Genomic DNA, 18,986 nt, shown 5'->3' on the forward strand with positions numbered 1-18,986 from the left:
CCTGTCCCCTGTGGCCAGTCTAGGGCACCCCTCGAAGGCTTGGAAGGCAGGCCGTCCCTCCCTAACGCACCTCAGGGTATGTTTTGGCCCTTGAGGGCTTCCATTCCCCTTGGTTGGCCTCCTGTGGTAGTTGCCAGGATTCCCTCCCCCACCCCCACCCCCACCCCCCCGCAGTAAAGAGTAAAGTACTGGTGACTGGGGGCACAGTGGACTTTGCGGCCGGCCTGTATCCTCCCCACTGACTGTCACAGCCCAGGGACACTCTCTCTCCTCTGGTTCTTCCTGGGAAGCAGCTGGTGGAAGAACCGTGGAGATAATGGGCTAGAAAGTGCTGGGAGCTCTTTGCACACAGTGTCCAGGGCGCAGGAGTCCATGGGGCCTTCAGGGCCTCGGGCAGGCTCACTCTGGGACTGGCTGTAATGAAAATGCTCTGAGGAAGTGAGATCAGCAGCTTGAAGGCACCGGTTTGCCTGAGGCAGGGCCCCGTGTCCTCTCTGTCCTGGGAGAGCCGGGTTTTCCTGGGTTACTCACCCATCAGCATGGGTGGTGTGGACCGGACTCCCCATTCTTGTCATGACTTGGCTGGTGCAACTCATGCAAAATAGGGCTGCAGGGGGAGCTGGGATGAGAACCCGGGCAGCTCATGAGGCACCGTGGGTCCTTGTCATAGAGCTGTCTAGACTGCTGTGGGCAAACTGAGACAGCTTTTGAGAAGAGCACCTGTGGCCAGAACCCTGTGCCCCATGTTTCTAGGGCAGGGAACGCAACCAAGCTGCTGTGTTATTTCCCAGCACCCTGTGGCTGCTGAAACATGCAGAAGCAGGGTTGGCGGGGGTGGGGGGATGCCCGCGGTCACCCCCTGCCTCCTCCTGGTGATCCGGATTGTTCCAAGAGGGAACTGAAGCCTGGACCCGCTTGCAAAACCAGGATCCAAGTGTCCTGGGCTCCCATGGTCTGTCGTTCCCACCCTCCCACCCTGCTGTTCTGCACGAGCACTCTCAAGGCAAGATCAGCTGAGTCTTCTCAGAATTGTGCCCAGCCAGAGGGTCAGTGGCCTCAGGCCATGGGATCCTGTCAGAAGAGAAGGGCATCCTGAGGTCTTTGGAGCTACAGATGGGCTAGGTGTGCCCGTGGCCACTGGGCTGAGGATGTGACCGTGTGCTGGGCTCTGCTGTGGGGGCCTCATCACCTCAGGTGTCCGAGAGGCAATGACTGGACCGTAGGCTGGAAATGCTGCAGAAGGCAAATGAGCCCCGTGGGGACACCAGCTGGGCTGTGTTGGGGGGGGCATGGAGCATGAGGGACAAGTCACACACAGACACCTTGTCTGGGGGGCACTTGGGAACTGAGTTTCCACCTGCTTCATTATCTGCCTCACTTTTATCTACGGGTCTCCTGTTCACAACCTGGTGGACAATCCCCGCTGCGGGGGACCAGCCAGAGGAGGAGCGGCGAAGGGCAGAAAGGCGCGCATGCCTGTGTGTGCTCGGGACCGGGAGCTCCCGTCTTCCCACGCACCCCCCTTACTGCCCAGTGGCAGGCTGTCCGGGGTCTCCGGGCTGGCCGTTCTGGTGGCAGCGGCTGACCAACAGTGCCGATTGCTTCGGGCACTGTTTGAACTGAGCTGTTCCCTCCAAAAGAGCTGGCAGATGGCGAGGTCTTCTCAGAACCAGAGGGGGTGTGTGGGGCGTGGGGGACGGGCGTGGGGGATGTCTGTCCTTCAGTAGGACCGGAGCCCTTCTGGGCTGGGATCTCATGTGCCCAGACCTGCAAACTGGGCCAGGCTTTGGGGAGAGCCGCTCAGGCGGTGGAACTGAGTGACCAGTGCCACTGACTGACCTCATATTCCTTGTGATTCCTTTAATCCAGGGGAGGGGCAGAGCAGGTGGGAGTAGCCCACTTGATAGATGGGAACGCTGAGGCTCAGAGAGGTTTTAACAGGCACAACCGCACGCGCACGCACGCACGCATGCACGTAGGCACCAAAGCGGCCGAACCCAAAGCGGCTCCAGGCCTGTCTGACTCCCGTGGAGTGTCTCTTGTCCCCAGAGCACGCTGACACATCCTCCGATCACCTATCGCCGCTGCTGGTGGTTTTGCTGAAGTGGCTTAAGACAAAAGGACTTGGAAGTGAAGGTCGTGCGTGTCTCCCCTTTCCCTCCACTCTGGGCCGGGTGCCCAGAGCCGGGCTCTGCTGAAGGACAGCAGGGAATATGGAAGGACAGGATTCCCACCCTACCCTCACCCCAGGCCCTGGGGCGCACTGCAGGCTTGATCAGAGGGGCTGAGCTAGGCAACGGGAGGAAATTCAGTGCAGGGGCCCTGGCTTCGTGCTTCCAGGAGGGTCTCCCCAGCACCCTGGCCTGGGCACCTGCCTGGAATAGCTGGGGTGGAGGGGACAGGCAACAATGGCTGGGCTCGCAGTGCTGCAAAGTGGGGGACTCGGAGGCGCCGAGTCCCAGCACTCTCCTGTGGGTCTGGGTCAGAAGTCCAGGCCTGATCTGTCCCCAGAGACAGAGGGAGAGAGGTGGGAAGGGACAGGCTCCCCGACCTACGCCTATTCCAGGGCCAGGGTGTCCCAGTGATTTGCCTGCTTATCAGGTGAGTCATCTTTGAGCCCATCTCTGACCTGTCACTTCTCACTGACTCCCAGAGCCTGCCATTGGAGGCTGAGCTTGGATTAAACCCGATTACCTTTTCCAGCCTGCCTTCTTGCTTCCTTCCCGCTTCCCACACACTCGCTCTGGCTCAGAGGCTTTTCCTGCTTGGGATAGGGGTTGGATCAGATCACCTTGAAGATTTTACAAAATACACACCCTGGGCTTTTCTACCCTTCCTCCCCGCTCATGCTCACCCCTCAGCTCAGCTAAGAACCACCACTCTGGCACATCAAACGTGCCCGGACTCTTTGACCAACCCCCTCCTCCCGGCCCAGTCCTTCCGTCATCCCCATCCTCATACGGTCAGATCCTCCCTGCCTTTCAAAGTCCAGCTCACATGTCACCTCCTCCATGGAGCCTTCCCTGGATCCCCGCCAGAGGAGGTCTCATAGTCTTTAATGCACTTGTCCCATTAGCATCTGTCTCTTCTGCTAGACAGTGAGCTCATCATTCCATTTGTCAAGCGTTCATTGAGTGCCAGTCCCACACATGCCCTCTGGTAACTCGTGAGGAGGGGGCAGGTAGGCAAGTCAACTGATCATGGGAACAGCTGCAGAAATGCTAGATTAATGGCGGGACGAAGCACCAGGGGATGTTTTGGCAATGACATTCAAAGCTGAAAATGTACATACTTTATGACCCAAAGTTTCACATTTAGGTGTATAATTACCTCGAGAAATTCATGCGTGTGCGTGAGCAGACCGTTGCAAGGGTATCTAGGGCAGTAATGCTGGAAGCACAAAAGAGGTCTCCACCTCAGTATCACGGTGTCTACAGTGATGGAGCAGACAACTAAAAATGTGATCTTACGCAGCAGGTAAAACACATGGAATTGGGGAATTTTATGTTTTGTAGCTTAGACCTCAATAAACACATATGCTATCTGTATTAACATAAATAAATCTCAAACAGTATTGCAAGAATAGGAAATTGCAGAATAATACCATTCACGAACACTTAATTTCAGTGGAAATCACAAACAAAACAAAACTTGGGATTTATGGATACAAACATGTTGCAGTAGCTCCTAGATTCCCACTTGTGTTGGTGTTTGACGAGGAAAAGGAGGAGCTGGTGCTGGTGGATAGATGGAAGGACTTTTGGGGGTTGGGGGGATGGGTTAGCCCAGTGATGGGTATTAAAGAGGGCACGTGTTGAATGGAGCACTGGGTGTTATACGCAAACAATGAGTCATGGAACACTACATCAAAAACTAACGATGTAATGTATGGTGATTAACATAACATAATAAAATAAATTTTTTTAAAAAAAGGAAGGCCTTTTAATTGGTCAGTAATGCTTCTTTTAACAAAAAAAGATCTGAGGCAAAAATGACAGAATGTTAACACGGGTTAATTCCATTGGTTTTATTCTTTTAATTTTTTTGTATTTAAAAATTTTCAAAATTACGGGGCGCCTGGATGGCTCAGTCGGTTAAGCGTCTGCCTTTGGTTCAGCTCATGATCCTGGAGTCCTGGGATGGAGCCGCATCCAGCTTCCTGCTCAGCGGGGAGTCTGCTTCTCTCTCTTTCCCTCTGCCCCTCCCCTTGCTTGTGTGCTCTCTCTCTCAAATAAATAAAATCTTTGGGCGCCTGGGTGGCTCAGTTGGTTAAGCGACTGCCTCGGCTCAGGTCATGATCCTGGAGTCCTGGGATCGAGTCCCACATCGGGCTCCCTGCTCAGCGGGGAGTCTGCTTCTCCCTCTGACCCTCCTCCCTCTCATGCTCTCTGTCTCTCATTCTCTCTCTCGCAAATAAATAAAATCTTAAAAAAATAAAAAAATAAAAAAATAAAATAAAATCTTTAAAAAAAGTTTTCAAAATTAGGGGCACCTGGCTGGCTCAGTCAATGGAGCCTGCAACTCTTGATCTTGGGGTTGTGAGTTCGAGCCCCACATTGGGTGTAGAGATTACTTAAAAATAAAATCTTAAAAAAAATTTTTTTTCAAAATTAAAAAAAAAAAATGTAATCTTGAATGTCAGAGGAAAGGCGTCGACTTTTCCCAGGGAAGCCAGGAAAGATTCCAAGAGGAGGTGACAGCTGGGCGTTGAAGGCAGGGTGGGAGTTGTCGGGTGTTACTGGATGTGGGGGAATTGTGAAAAGGAGATGCAGGATGTTCAAGGCCAGGGCATATGTACTGGGGCTCTCTGCGCTTTTTAAATGTTTTCTGAATGCCCCTCCCTTGTTACCCTCCTCATCCCCGTCCTGATTCCCGCTCCTCTATCTCTGGGCTGTGCACATAGTCAGTAGACTACTGTTTGAACAGCATGTGTTATTGGATGATTTTTTAAGGTCTAAGTAATCTAATGGGGGTTGGGGGAGGAATGAGCCAAAAAGTAAAATTGAACATTAAAATAGGGAAATAGCCACTGATACAGAGAAAAGAGAAAGAATTCTTGGAGGATACTGTGCTTGACCACATATAAATTCAGTTGAAAATCAGCTGAAACAGATTTCTGAGAAGATATAAATCACCAGTTTGACCCCAGAAGAACTAACTAGAAAGCCTGAATGGACCAATAATCATGAGAGAAACTGAGTTTTCACAAAACTCCACCCCAAAAACCTGAGGTTTAGCCAACTTTGAATTTTTATAAAGCTTCAAGGAAAGGATAATTCTTTGTTTTTAAAAAAATATTTTACTTATTTATTTATTTTTTTTTTTTTAAAGATTTTATTTATTTATTTGACGGAGAGAGCACAAGTAGGCAGAGTGGCAGGCAGAGGGAGAGGGAGAAGCAGGCTCTCCGCCGAGCTGGGAGCCAGACGCGGGGCTCGATCCCAGGACCCCAGGATCATGACCCGAGCCGAAGGCAGCCGCTTAATCGACTGAGCCACCCAGGCGCCCCTTTACTTATTTATTTTGAGAGAGAGAGAGAGAGAGAATCCCAAGCGGACTCCATGCCCAGCCCTTGATTTGGGGCTCGATCCCATGACCCTGAGATCATGACCTGAGCTGAAATCAAGAGTTGGATGCTTAACTGACTGAGCCATTCAGGCACCTCTAATTACATGATTTTTAAGCTTTACCAACCATACCAGATCATAGAGAAGGAAAGATACCAAATTATTCTGTGAAGCCAGCGCAACACTGACAAAGAGCACCAAAAAAGAGAAGAATTATTGAAAAAAATCTAATTTATGAATATTGGTGAAAATTCATAAATTAAAAGCAACAAATAGAATCACACAGCATTATGTTTAAAAAACGAATACACCACAAGCAAGTGGGACTATCTTGAGCAAAGTAATAGGTCAAAGGTGAAAAATCACATAAACAGCTCTATAAATGCTAAAAATGGCTTAAAGGCATTTGGTAAAGTTCAACATATGTCCCTGATTGTATCTCCTTTTTTTAAATGTTTTTATCATTTTATTTTATTTTCTTGCATCATGATAAGTATACCTTTTTAATCCCCATCCCCTATTTCACCCATCCCCCCACTGCTAACCATCAGTTTGTTCTCTATAGTTAAGAGTCTGTTTCTTGGTTTGTCTCTCTTTTTCCTTTGCTCGATTGTTTTGTTTCTTAAAATTCCACATATGAGTGAGACCATATGGTATTTGTCTTTCTTTGACTTATTTTGCTTAGCATAATACTCTCTTAGCTCCATCCATGTCATTGCAAATGACAAGTTTTCATGCTTTCTTATGGCTGAGTAATATTCCATTGTCTATATACACCACCTCTTCTTTATCCATTCATCTATGGATGACACTTGGGCTGCTTGCATAGTTTGGTTATTGAAAATAATGCTGCTATAAACAACGGGGGGCATGTATCCCTTTGACTTAGTGTTTTTGGTTTTTTGTGGGTAAATAGCCAGTAATGCAATTACTGGGTTGTAGGGTAGTTTTATTGTTAATTTTTTAAAGAAGCTCTTTACTGTTTTCCATAGTGGCTGCACCAGTTTGCATTCCCACCAACAGTGCATGAGTGTTCCTTTTTCTCCACATCCTCGCCAACACTGTGTTGTTGATTTTAGCCATTCTGACAGGTGGGAGGTGATAGCTCATTGTAGTTTTGATTTGCATTTCCCTGATGATGAATGATACTGAGCGTCTTTTCATGTGTCTGTTGGCCATCTGGATGTCTTCTTTGGAAAAATGTGTGTTCATGACTTCTCTCCATCCTTTAATTGGATTATTTGGTTTTGGGGTGTTGAGTTTTATAAGTTCTTTATATATTTTGGATACTAACCCTTTATCAGATATGTCGTTTACAAAAATCTTCTCCCTTCAGTAGGCTGCCTTTTAGTTTTGTTTCCTTCACTGTGCAAAAACTTTTTATTTTTGATATAGTCGCAATAGTTGATTTTTGCTTTTATTTCCCTTGCCTCCGGAGACATATCTAGAAAAGTGTTGCTACAGCTGATGTGAGAGAAATTATTGCTTGTGCTCTCGTCTAGGATTTTTATGGTTTCAGGTCTCACATTTAGGTCTTTAATCCATTTAGAATTTATTTTTGTGTATGGTATAAGAAAGTGGTCCAGTTTCATTCTTTCACATGTTGTTGTCCAGTTTTCCCAACACCATTTGTTGAAGAGACTGTCTTTTTCCCATTGTATATTCATTCCTCCTTTGTCGAAGATTAATTGACCTTATAATTTTGGGTTCATCTCTGGGTTTTCTGTTCTATTCCATTGATCTATGTATCTCTTTTTGTGCCAGTACCATACTGTTTTGATTACTACCGCTTTGTAATATAACTTGAAATGATACCTCCAGCTTTGTTTTTCGTTTTCAAGATTGCTTTAACTATTCATGGTCTCAATTTTAACTTTAATAGGAATAGATGGATATTGCATAACATAATTTTATGCATGTATGTGTATGTGTGTGTACAGATACACACATACGAGGGAAAAATGACCACTCTTACCTTAAACATTCTTTAACACTCCTCTAGAAGTACACTCCAATACAAATTTTGAAAATAGAAGTTATAAAAGGAGGCTAATTTATCCATGAAAGTTGTAGACGATAAGATTAACTACCTGGAGAAAAAAAACAAGGTCATCCACTGGAAAACTACGAGAAATAATAAAGGAATATAGGAAGATGACTGCTAATAAATATTAAAACGGTACTTATAACATATAAACTTTAGCCTCTTAGAAAATATAATGGAAGGAAACATTTACAATATCAATAAAGGCGCTAAACATAACTGGAAGTCAGTCTAACCGGAGGTGGCAAGAACCAGTCTCGCTACTGCTGTTCACTTCTGGTTCCCCAGCACTTAGAGGAGGGCCTGACAATGGTGATAAATATTTGTCAAATGGTGAAACTGGCTCACAGATCAAGGGCACAGAAACGTGTATCTATTTTTTTTATTTGATTTATTTATTTGACAGAGAGAGAGACAGCGAGAGAGGGAACACAAGCAGGGGAAGTGGGAGAGGGAGAAGCAGACTTCCCGCCGAGCAGGGAGCCCGATGCAGGGCTCAATACCAGGACCCTGGGATCATGACCCAAGCCGAAGGCAGGTGCCTAACAACTGAGCCCCCCAGGTGCCCCCAGAAATGTGTATCTAGACAGAGACCCAAGCACATCTGAGAGGCAGTGGTGATCATAGTAATAGTGTTCCACTGCCCTTGCATGGGGTGTCCCGCATCTGTGTGTTGGGACCAGCTGGTCTGTAGTGTTGTATATATTCAAGTCGTCTGTGTCCTTATTGATCTTCTGTCTGGGGATTCTACCCATTATTGAAAGTGGTTTATTAAAACCCCCTCCTCTGTTGAGTTACTATTTCTCCCTTCAATTCTGTCTGCATCATATATTTGGGTGCTCTGCTGTTAGGTACACATATATTTATAATTATCATCTCTTCCTGGAGAATTGACCTTCTAATCGTTATAGAATAGCCTTCTCTGTGCCTTGCAGCAGTTTTGGACTTTGCATCTACTTTGTCTGGGGGCGGTGTGGCCACCCCTGCTCTCTTTTGGTTCTCATTTGCAAACAGTATCTTCTCCCATCCTGTTGCTTGCAGCCTATATGTGTCTTTACAGCTCGCTCGGGTGAGTCTCTTGGAGACAGCCCCTTACCCGAAATAACTCACTTAATCCTCACAATAGATGGTGCTATTGTTATTACCACTTTTAGATGAGGAAACCCAGGCACAGGAAGGTTAGGTAAATTCTCTTAGATCCAGTGAAGCTAGAATTTGAACCAGCACTTGACTTAGAGGTTGTGCTCTTTGTGTCCATCCTAGTACATAGTTAAATTGAGATTTTGAATTTAGAGGGAGGGTGGTGGGGTGGAGGGAGGGAATAGATTATTCCTACATGACTTTGGGGCAACTCTCTAGCCCCTTGGGGGGAAAATAAAGCTGGGCCCTATTATACTTCTTACACCAAAATATATTCTAGGAAAAAAAGATTAAAACAAAGAAAGAGGGGCGCCTGGGTGGCTCAGTCGTTAAGCGTCTGCCTTCGGCTCAGGTCATGATCCCGGGGTCCTGGGATCGAGCCCCGCGTCGGGCTCCCTGCTCTGCGGGAAGCCTGCTTCTCCCTCTCCCACTCCCCCTGCTTGTGTTCCCTCTCTCGCTGTGTTTCTCTCTGTCAAATAAATAAATAGAATCTTTAAAAAAAAAAAAAAAAAAAAAAAAACAAAGAAAGAAAGAAAACCTGAACAGTACTAGTGGAAAACAAGGGCAAATATTCTTAGGATGCTCTAGTAAGAAATACTTTTGACTACAGAAAAATATGAAATATCTGTAAGCCAAAGATGACATAAATAAAAATAAAAGAGACCTATGACAGTTTGCAATACACATGACAAAAAGTTGATTAATTTCCTTAGTTTAGAAAAACCTCTTAAAAATCAACATCACTTGGCATCAGGGAAATACAAATCAAAACCACAATGAGATACCATCTCACACCAGTCAGAATGGCTAAAATTAACCACTCAGGAAACAACAGATGTTGGTGAGGATGCGGAGAAAGGGGAACCCTCTTACACTGTTGGTGGGAATGCAAACTGGTGCAGCCACTCTGGAAAACAGTATGGAGGTTCCTCAAAAAGTTAAAAATAGAGCTACCCTACGACCCAGCAGTTGCACTACTACGTATTTATCCAAAGGATACAAATGTAGTGATTTGAAGGGGCATGTGCACCCCAATGTTTATAGCAGCAATGTCCACAACAGCCAAACTGTGGAAAGAGTCCAGATGTCCATTGACAGGTGAATGGATAAAGAAGATGTGATTGAGATATATATATATATATATATATATATATATATATATATATATATATATATAGGACTATTACCCAGCCATCAAAAAGAATGAAATCTTGCCATTTGCAACAACATGGATGGAGCTAGAGGGTATTATGCTAAGTGAAATAAGTCAGAGAAAGACAAATACCATATGATTTCACTCATATGTGGAATTTAAGAAACAAAACAGATGAATATAGGGGAAGGGAAGGAAAAATAAAATAGGATAAAAACAGAGGGAGGCAAACCATAAGAGATGCTGAACTCTAGGAAGCAAACTGAGGGTTGCTGGAGGGGAGAGAGGTAGGGGGATGGGGTAACTGGGTGATAGGCATTAAGGAGGGCACTGGTGTAATGAGCATTGGGTATTATATGCAATTGATGAATCTCTAAATTCTACCCCTGAAACTAATAATACACTGTATGTTAACTAAATTAAATTAAAAAAAAACAAAAACAAAGAAAGTGCTTTCAAAAAAAATCAGTAAGATTGGAAAGGACATAGGCAGTTCACAGAAAAATAAATGCCAAGGCCAATCAATCAATAAACATGAAAATAATGTCTGCCCTTTCTGATAATTACAGAATGACACATCGAAACAAGATATCATTTTTCAACACTCGTATTGGCAAAGTTTAAAGATCTGATAAGGCACGGTGTGGCCGAGGGTGGAGGTGAGCAGGCACTCTCGTGCATGGCTGGGCAGTTCAAACTGGTTCATCCTCTTTGGAAGACAATTTGGAAACATCTATCAGAATTTGAGACCCACCTAACCTTCGACTCCTTACTATTTATCCTACAACTAACCTCACACATAGGCACAAAAATATATAATCAAAGATGGTTTTTTGCAGCCAAAAGGTAGAAACAACCTAAACACCCATCAACAGGAATAGACTCACCTGAATTACAGTGCATCTTTCAATGGAACACATGAGCTGCTACAAAAGTAAAGGGTCTGTGCTGGTAGGCAGAGCTGTGTGCTGTGTGTTAACTAACGAAACAGAGTACTGGGAATATGTTCCGGGCTGGGTTTAGAATAAAGATGAAGGCATAGATATGTATTTGTCAATATTTGTGGGAAATTCTTTGAAGAAAAGTTACACAGGAAACGTGGCTGTGTTTGGGAGTGGGACAGAGGTTTGGGGGGCACAAGGGGACTTTTCACTGTGCCTTATTTTGAATGCTTTGATTTTTTTTTTCCCGATAAACATGTTCTTTTCAGAATTTGAAAAGAATAGTTAAGAAGAAAGCAGTTAGAAAGGGAGAATACTATTTAAGTGCCTCGCCCTGAACTTTCTTTTTAAATTTCACAGTGGGCTCCCCTCCTCTTACATTTGTAATTTTCAATCTGGAAGGGCCAAAGAGATGTCTCCAGTCTTCATCTTGTCCCCCAGGAAATGAGGCCTAGAGAGGTTTCAGCAGCTGCCGGGGACCCCAGCTAGTCTTTCTGCAGAGACGGGGCTCCTATCACACTATTTGCAGGAAAGGGACCAATGACCCCTTTATGCATATGATCAAAGCTTTCTCCTTAGTCGTGGCCCTTTTCTGAGACGTAGTCCAGCAAGTCTTATTTCGTATGCACCCACGTGGAGAACCTGTTAAACTGCACATCCCCAGGCACCTTCCTGGAGATTCTGATTCAGTGGGCGAGGGTAGGGCCCCTAAACCTACATTTTAGCAAGCTCTCCCCATCAAATGATGCTGAAGTCCTACTTGAAGTCCCCTTATGGATATGGGCCCCTCTGAGCTCCCCAGCTCAGCCCTGCTGGCAGTGTCTAGGCTGAAGCCCCGCCCCCCATGTGGAAAATGAGGGCTTCCCAAGTCACCAGGAGGGAAGTGGCAGAGCAGACCTAGGTGCTTGGACTTTTATTTTTTATTTTATTTTATTTTAAGATTTTATTTATTTATTTGTCAAAGAGAGAGCGAGCACAAGCAGGGAGAGCAGCAGGCAGAGGGAGAGGGAGGCTCCCCACTGAGCAGGGAGCCTGATGCGGAACTTGATCCCAGGACCCTGAGATCATACCTGAGCGGGAGGCAGCCGCTTAACCAACTGAGCCACCCAGGCGCCCCGGTGCTTGGACTTTTAGTGCAGTGCTCCATCCATGGGCTCCCTCCCTTCAGGCTCATGCTCACCTAGGATGAAGGATGGCTCCCCAGCTCACCCACCCCAGGGATGGGCAGTTGGATGCAGAGATAGGGGGCAGACTGGGCGTCATCTGGGGTGCCCTCCCCCCATGAGAATTCCCCTGAGGCAGGCCTCCTGGCAAGATGCTGACAAGCATGTTGGGCTTATGCTGCTTGGCTGGGTGAGGCGCCGCAGGGAGCCTGGGCGATCTGAGAGGGCTTTGTTGTCCCTGTGCCACAGAACCTTGGAGGAGCCAACTTCATGGTCAGGACCCGAGCAGGGACAAGGCTGGGCCACTCGGAAGCATCTGAGGACTGATCAAGAGGAGGGAGGGCCGTGACCACCCATCTGCCTGAGCCACACCTCACCTGCTGGTCCAGGTAGGTGCTCTTACCACCATCCCACCCAGCAGTGCTAAGACCCTAGCACCAGCTCTTCTGTCAGCCTTAGGAAGTGCGGCCACCCCATCGCCTGGGACCTGGGGCTCTCCAGCCACTGCGTGGATGTAGGCTCTCCCTAAGCCCTCCTAAACCCACAACCTGATCGGGGGGGGGGGTGTGCAGGAAAGCCCGGTCCTCTCTCTAAAGGACACTGTCGCAGGTGACCTTGGCTCCCAAAGCCTGGAAAGGGGTCCAGAGACTACTCTGGCTCTGGTCAGGGTGTCCCCTGCTCTGCAGAAATGACCCCAGGCTGAGCGGTTAGCTGGGTCCTGCGTGGCTCCTGCCCAGTGGAGCCCAGTCTGGGATCGGCCCAGAACACAGCCAGACACAGGTCTCCCAAGAGTGCCCGGCCTCTCGACACTTTTTCTTCAGGAAGGGATCATGACCCATGGTATTTTCATAGACTCTTAGAGCTGGAAGGGATCTTAGTGATATATCCCACCTCAGTCTCTTTTTTACTTCTCAAACTTTACTTATATCAGCAGTGCTGTTGACAATGTTGTAACTGAACGTCTCAGAGGAACCGGGTGTCATTTCATCAAAACAGCATAGGACACCCTGGGGTCTCAGGCAGCCCTTCCCGGGTTCAGCTGCCTCTTCCCGGCCTGGCCTCAGCCAGTTCCTCCCCCTACCTTTCCTCTCCTTCCACCTACCCAGTGGCTCCTAGCAACTCATCTGCTTTGTGACAGGGACACTGATAGTGATCAGACATCCCAAACTAGAAGGCGTTAAAGCCCAGTTAGCATCACAGTGAGGCTTTCTCCCCAGTTTAGGTAAGTTAATAAAATCAAGAAAGGATTGGGTAGTCGAGGCAGGCTCTCATAGTGATATCTCCATTTGAGAGTCTCTAAAATCTCTTTGCTGCCAAAGAAGAAGTTATCCTGTGTGGGCTGTTGGCCAAGAACATTGTGATTGTTGCCATTATCAACAAAAGATACAGTACTTTTCTGTGCAGATCAAAGTGGTTGATGTCCACGTCTCCCTCCTAATTTCCTGGTCCAGCCTGAGAGATCCCTCCAGGGCAAGGAATCAGGCAGAGGCAGGATCTCACGTCCATCCCTCTGGCCATGCCCACTGCCCCCGCCTGAGCTGGACCCTTGGCCCTCCCGTTTCCATCATGTGAGAGGCAGCATCGAATTGTGGTGCAAAACGCAGGCTCAGGAGCAAGGAGGGTTCAGGTCCCAGCTCCACCACCTACTGGCCTTGCCATCTCCCTGTACGTCAGTCTTTTCACCTGTAGAATGAGGATAGCAACAGTACCCCAGGGGGGCTGGGAAGATGAAAGCTAATATCTGTAAAGCACTTGGAACAACCTCCAGCACTCAGTGAGTGCTTCGCACACGTTAGCTCCGGTCATGACAAAAGCCACCCTCTGCTTCCTGAAGCAGGGCAATCCTCTTGCTGCCCTCTCCAAAATCATCTGTGGCTCCCCATTGCCCATTCAGTGACTATGTCTATGAGGTCCTTTAAGGGCCTCAAAAGCAGAAGCTTTATAATTTTCCTTGCACATAATAAGCAATCAATAGCATTTGCTGAGAGAGAGGGTTTTCCATCCTCAAGGTGGGCGAACTGAGTCCCTAAGTAAGGGGCATGCAGCCACAGACAGCCCCACAGCTGGGGGGCTTGATCCAGGCTCTTCTGCCTCCCCAACTATGCCCTGGATGCCGGGGGCTGGATCTGCCCATGGGGCAGGTTTGGTTTCCCTTGGATCTTCTGGGGCCTCAAAGGCAGGGGGCGCCATTCGGACTCTGGCCCTCCAGGTGCACATCAGATTGAGGAGAGGACACCCCGCACAGGCCAGAGCAGGCTGCGGCCGCAGGTCTAACTCCCATTCTTGGATGAGTTCAGGCCTTGTCCTCGCTCATTACCGGGAGGCGGCCAGAACCTCTGCTCCCGAAGCTTGGCTGGGAAGCCCGTGGCCAGCAGAGACCACCCGTGGTCTGGCACCCTGGACAGAGAGCCCGGCCCACCCCACACCCCACATCTCTGCTGTTTCCCTAGCAGAAGAGAGGCCCGTGCCATGGAAGAGCAGGCACTGGGTTGGAGTAGGACAGACCCATGTCCAAAACCAGGCTCCTCACCGGGCGGGAAGACCTTGGCCATGTCAGTTAGCTTCTCTGAGCCTCTTTTTCCATCTGTAAAATGGGAGAATAAAACCCATTCCATAGGTTGCTGAGAAGCCAGAATGGATCAACATGCCCAGGGCACCTGTCCAGTGCTTGCACAGGGTGGGTGCTCGGTGACTTGTGGTTATTCTGTTCCATCCATAAGAGGCACTCTTCCAAGCTGCCCGGGGGGGCAGCTGCCTCAGTCCTGCGAGTCTCTCGCTTTCCTCAGTTGAAAATTTCCTCGCTTGGCCTCCACTTCAAGATGAAGGGAAGTGGTGGTATCTTTGGCAAGGGAAGGGAGGAGGAACAGTCCAAATCTTCGCAGACTCCTGGCAGGGGCACGAGGCTCAGTGGGGAAGAAGCAGAGCTCTGTGAGGCTTTCGCAGAGATTTTCTGCTCCGGTGCTGCCAAGCTCAGGAAGCCAGGAGTGGAGAGACAAGGAGGGAACACACTAGACCATGCTGCTTCACACAGGGTGCTGGGTTTCTCTTTATTCATGCGACAGATGAATGCATTTGTTGGGATTCCAGGCACCAGGCGAAGCACTGGGATATTCAGCGACAAGACGGATGGACGTAGGCCCTGCCCTTGTGGGGCCTTCATTCGCATGGGGGTGAGGGCAGACAGTGAACAGCATACTCTATGGATAAAATATGATAGGGGATCAATGCAGGGGAAAAACAGAGAAGGAGAGGGGGACTGGGAGCACCTGGGGAGTTTCCTTATTAAATAGGGTCATCGGGACAGGCCTCACCAAAAGGTGACATTTGAGACACCAATTGTCTGCTCCCCTCAGGATCCCCTGACAAGCCCATGAACTCAGAATCAGGGCCAGGTGCCTTTCATGAGATCCCCAGATAGGAGCTAAATCTAGAAACCCTTCTAGTCCCAGCCCAGGTAATGTCATGCCCTTCCTCTGAAGCCTTCAGTAGTTCCCTATTGCCTAGACAATTAAGTACAAATCATTCATTCTGAGATTCGGGACCTTCCCGTTATCTCACCAGACCCTGCTCATGTCAGCTCTGCAGTCACGCCAGTCTACCTGCCATTTCTGGAATATTCCATTCTCTGTTTCCCTCCATCATTCCTCTGTCCCCTCTGCCCAAACCACCCCTGTCCCCACTGGTTCCTGTTAGCCTGCCACCTCTCTGAAGCCTTCCCTGCCCCGGAGGAGCTGTGGTCACTGAGCCCCTTTCTCATTCCATGGCCCTTACTCGGCCTTGGGTGTGTGCACTGCTTTCCCTGTGTGATCTTTCCACGTGGTTGAAAGTGCTCTGGGCAGGGCCCAGGGCTCTTTCACCTCCAGCGGGTATAGGGCTCAGCAAACATTGGCTGAATTGAGTGTGGCCAAGCTCAGAGGCCCCCAGCAATACTAGGACAAGTTGGTGGAGCGGGGGTGGCCCACTCACAAAAAGAAGGCAGAAGGGGGAGGCCAGGGGCACCTGGGTGGTTCAGTTGGTTAAGCGTCTGCCTTCAGCTCAGGTCATGATCCCAGCGTCCCTGGGATGGAGCCCCGCATTGGGCTCCCTGCTCGGTGGGGAGTCTGCTTCTCCCTTTCCCTGTTTACCGCTCCCCCTGCTTGTACTCTCTCTCTGTCAAATAAATAAATAAAATCTTAAAAAAAAATAAGTGGGGGGCCACCAGGAAAGGAGAGAGGGAACGAAGACATGGGTGAGACAGGATGGAGGAACTAGAGAAGAAAGGGGACAGAGATCCCCACCGTGTTTTTTCCAGAGAGACAGACCATCAGAGACAGAAGGATGGGTTCTTTTTCCCCAGAAATAGCTATGACTCCCTTCAGCATCCCGGAGCAGTGCTTCCTTGTGTCTACCTAGAATACCTCTTGCTGCAGCTCGCACTCATTTCCTTCGGTTCTAACCTCTGGACTCAGGGAGCTATATGAGCCCTCATTCAGCATGGATCACAGTGGCTTTCTTGACGCCCCCATCCAAGAGGCAGGTGCAAGGTCCTAATGAGGCTGGCCCCTGGCCTGGGACTTCACACTCTAGTTGAGGAAGCCAGGACCCCTAGAGCTTCCCAGAGATTGTTTGGGGGCCAGAGTATGGGGGCTGCCCCACGTCATGGAGGCTGTGCCTCAGCCACTCTCCAGGGCTACCCTTCACCACAGTCAGATCTGTAACCAGAGAGCCCCCACTACCACAATGCTGTGATTCTCAGGCCACTCTGCTCTGGGCCCTCTCTGTCCCCCAGGCCCTGTAAAGCCCCACGAGCTGCCCGCGGCCTCTGCCATCTGGTCCCACCCATCGCTGGAGCTCTGGCCGCCCCCCCCACTTCTCTCCAACTCCCCTGGAGACAGCCAGCCTGGCTCCTGCCCTGTTTCAACAGATGGGGACAGAGCTGGGTGTCCCTCCCATCTCTGCTGTCCCGAGGGGTGGCGTGGTTCCATCTGGGACCCAGACTCTCTCAGGGGAAAGCCTTTACATAATCCAAGCCCATCTCCCTCTCCTCCGGGAATGTCATGCCCTTGGCCTCCCTGTGGCCGCAACTCCCAACTCCCCAACTCCAAGTTGGAAGCCCCATGTGCCCCCAAGGCTCGGTATGCGGCTGCCAATCTCCTCAGTGATGGTAGTTCCCATCTTGGAGCTGTGAGGATGGAAAGAGCTCATGCTGACAGGCTCTCCGCCCCGCACCCAACAGTAAGCCCTCGGTCAGGGGGACTCCTGCCCTCCTGCCTTGGCTGACACCATCTCCAGGCAGCCTTTCCGGGTTGTCCAGGGCTCCTCCACCGGGCTCCCAGCACCCCTTCGCCAGGCCTGTGCAGCGCACCTCTGCAGACCTGTCATGGCTCCTTTGGGTGTCTGTGGACCCACTAGAATCTAGTGCTTGGACCATAAGCACCTTGAGTGCAAGGAACTGAGTCTGGCTCATTATTTCACTGAATGAATGATTTCATGAGTGACAGGTAGGCAGCTGGGAGAGACAGACTGAGAGGATAGGATCAAGCCTGCTAGGGCTGACCTTTCCAGGGCCTGTCCTGAAAGACCAGGATGCCCACACTGAGGCCTGGGGGAGGGGGAGGAGAATGAAGACCACCCCACCCCCTGTTCCATGGTCTAATGAAGTGATCTTCGAAGCGAGGCCCCATCCAGCAGAGTCGGCCTCACCTGGAACCTTCTGGACTCCAGCCAAGCCATATCAGAAGCCTGGGGAGGGGACAGCATTGGTGGTGGAACAGACCCTCCAAGTGATACTGATGCACTAGAGTTTGAGAACCACTCTCATGTGTCCGAGTGACTCAGATTCATAGGAGGTCAAGTCTCGGGGGTCTTTGCTCTGCAGAAGGCTTCCATGAAAGCTGTCCGGCTAGGACCCCAGGGCATAGCTCCTGCTGGCCTCACACCCCTGAGCTGGAGACCCCTTTGCTGACAGGCCAGGTGCTGTGGAGAACACGGTCCCCATAGACCTCCCCTTTCCCAAGTGGCCCCAGACCGGAACAGGTGTTGCTCCAACCTGGGCTTGGTGCTAGTCCCTCCCCATGGCCATTGGCCAGCATCCCCTGTGGCAAAATTCAGGGCAGACTTCTGGAATGTTAGGGCTAAGAAAGACCCTGGAGATCATTAGCTGCATACATGTGCACACACACACACACACACACACACATACACACACGCAGCCCGGCAGATGATCAGATCTTACGGGAGAAGAGTCCCCGAGGTCAGGGCTGCCCGGTCCTCCTCTCTGGGTCGCGCCCTCCTCCAGCGCTTCTCCCACGGGGCCGCCTTGCAGCTCCGTCTGGTTTTGTTTTGTTTGAATCCGTTAGGTATGCACAGTACAAAATTCAAAAAGCGAGAAAGAGAATATAACGAGAGTCAGTCTTCCTTCCCCTGCTTCAGCTTCTAGTTTCCCTCCCTGAAGGCAAGCCACTTGTCAAGAGTTTCTCAGGTCTCCTTCCAGACACCAGGCAGGCGTGCCGGAGGCAGCATTCTCCGTGCGCCATCCACATCTCGCTTTCTTCGCTGAATAGAGCATCTGTTGCCCTTTACTCTGATGGCCTGCTTCCCTGCTTCCGGGGCGCTCACCGAGGCCAGGTCCGTCTGCTGTTGACCTCCCCCCCTCCCCCCCCACCCCCGCTTCCTGGTCCAGTGCCAGCACTGAGCAGGTGCTCAGTTAGGCTGCTTCCAGCTACACCTTAGCGAACCAGCAGCTGGTGGGGGCTGCGTGGGCTGGGGCGCAGCCTCGTGGCTGCAGAGCCTTGGGTCTGTCTGTCTCGCCAGCACGTGGCACCGTCCACCAGAGCCCGTCCTGGCAAGCGGAAGGAGCTGAGGGGGATGACACCCAACAGCGTCCCCCAGCCTGTGTGCTCCTGCTGCCGGCCCCTTCATCCCGCTTTGACCGGGGCTGACTCAGGGACTGATCCGGCTGTCTCTCCCCTCCCGCGCCCTCCCCTCTTGGCCCACTCA

At 49.8% G+C, this 18,986-nt stretch overlaps 1 protein-coding gene across 6 annotated transcripts in view; it reads left to right on the forward strand.

Annotated features, from left to right (window-relative positions):
• The window catches only part of TMEM63C (transmembrane protein 63C), a 98,084-nt gene that overhangs the window by 32,158 nt on the left and 46,940 nt on the right, over positions 1-18,986 (forward strand). For 4 of the 6 annotated variants that reach the window (XM_036084317.2, XM_036084316.2, XM_036084318.2 and 1 more), the window contains exon 2: positions 12,258-12,397. The exons of the other annotated variants lie outside the window; for them this stretch is intronic. The gene's annotated coding sequence lies outside the window, so the exon portion shown is untranslated. The remainder of the gene's footprint in view (positions 1-12,257; positions 12,398-18,986) is intronic. 6 annotated transcript variants of the gene reach the window in all.

The sequence above is a fragment of the Halichoerus grypus genome, chromosome 8, assembly GCF_964656455.1.
Source record: "Halichoerus grypus chromosome 8, mHalGry1.hap1.1, whole genome shotgun sequence".
NCBI lineage: Eukaryota > Metazoa > Chordata > Mammalia > Carnivora > Phocidae > Halichoerus > Halichoerus grypus.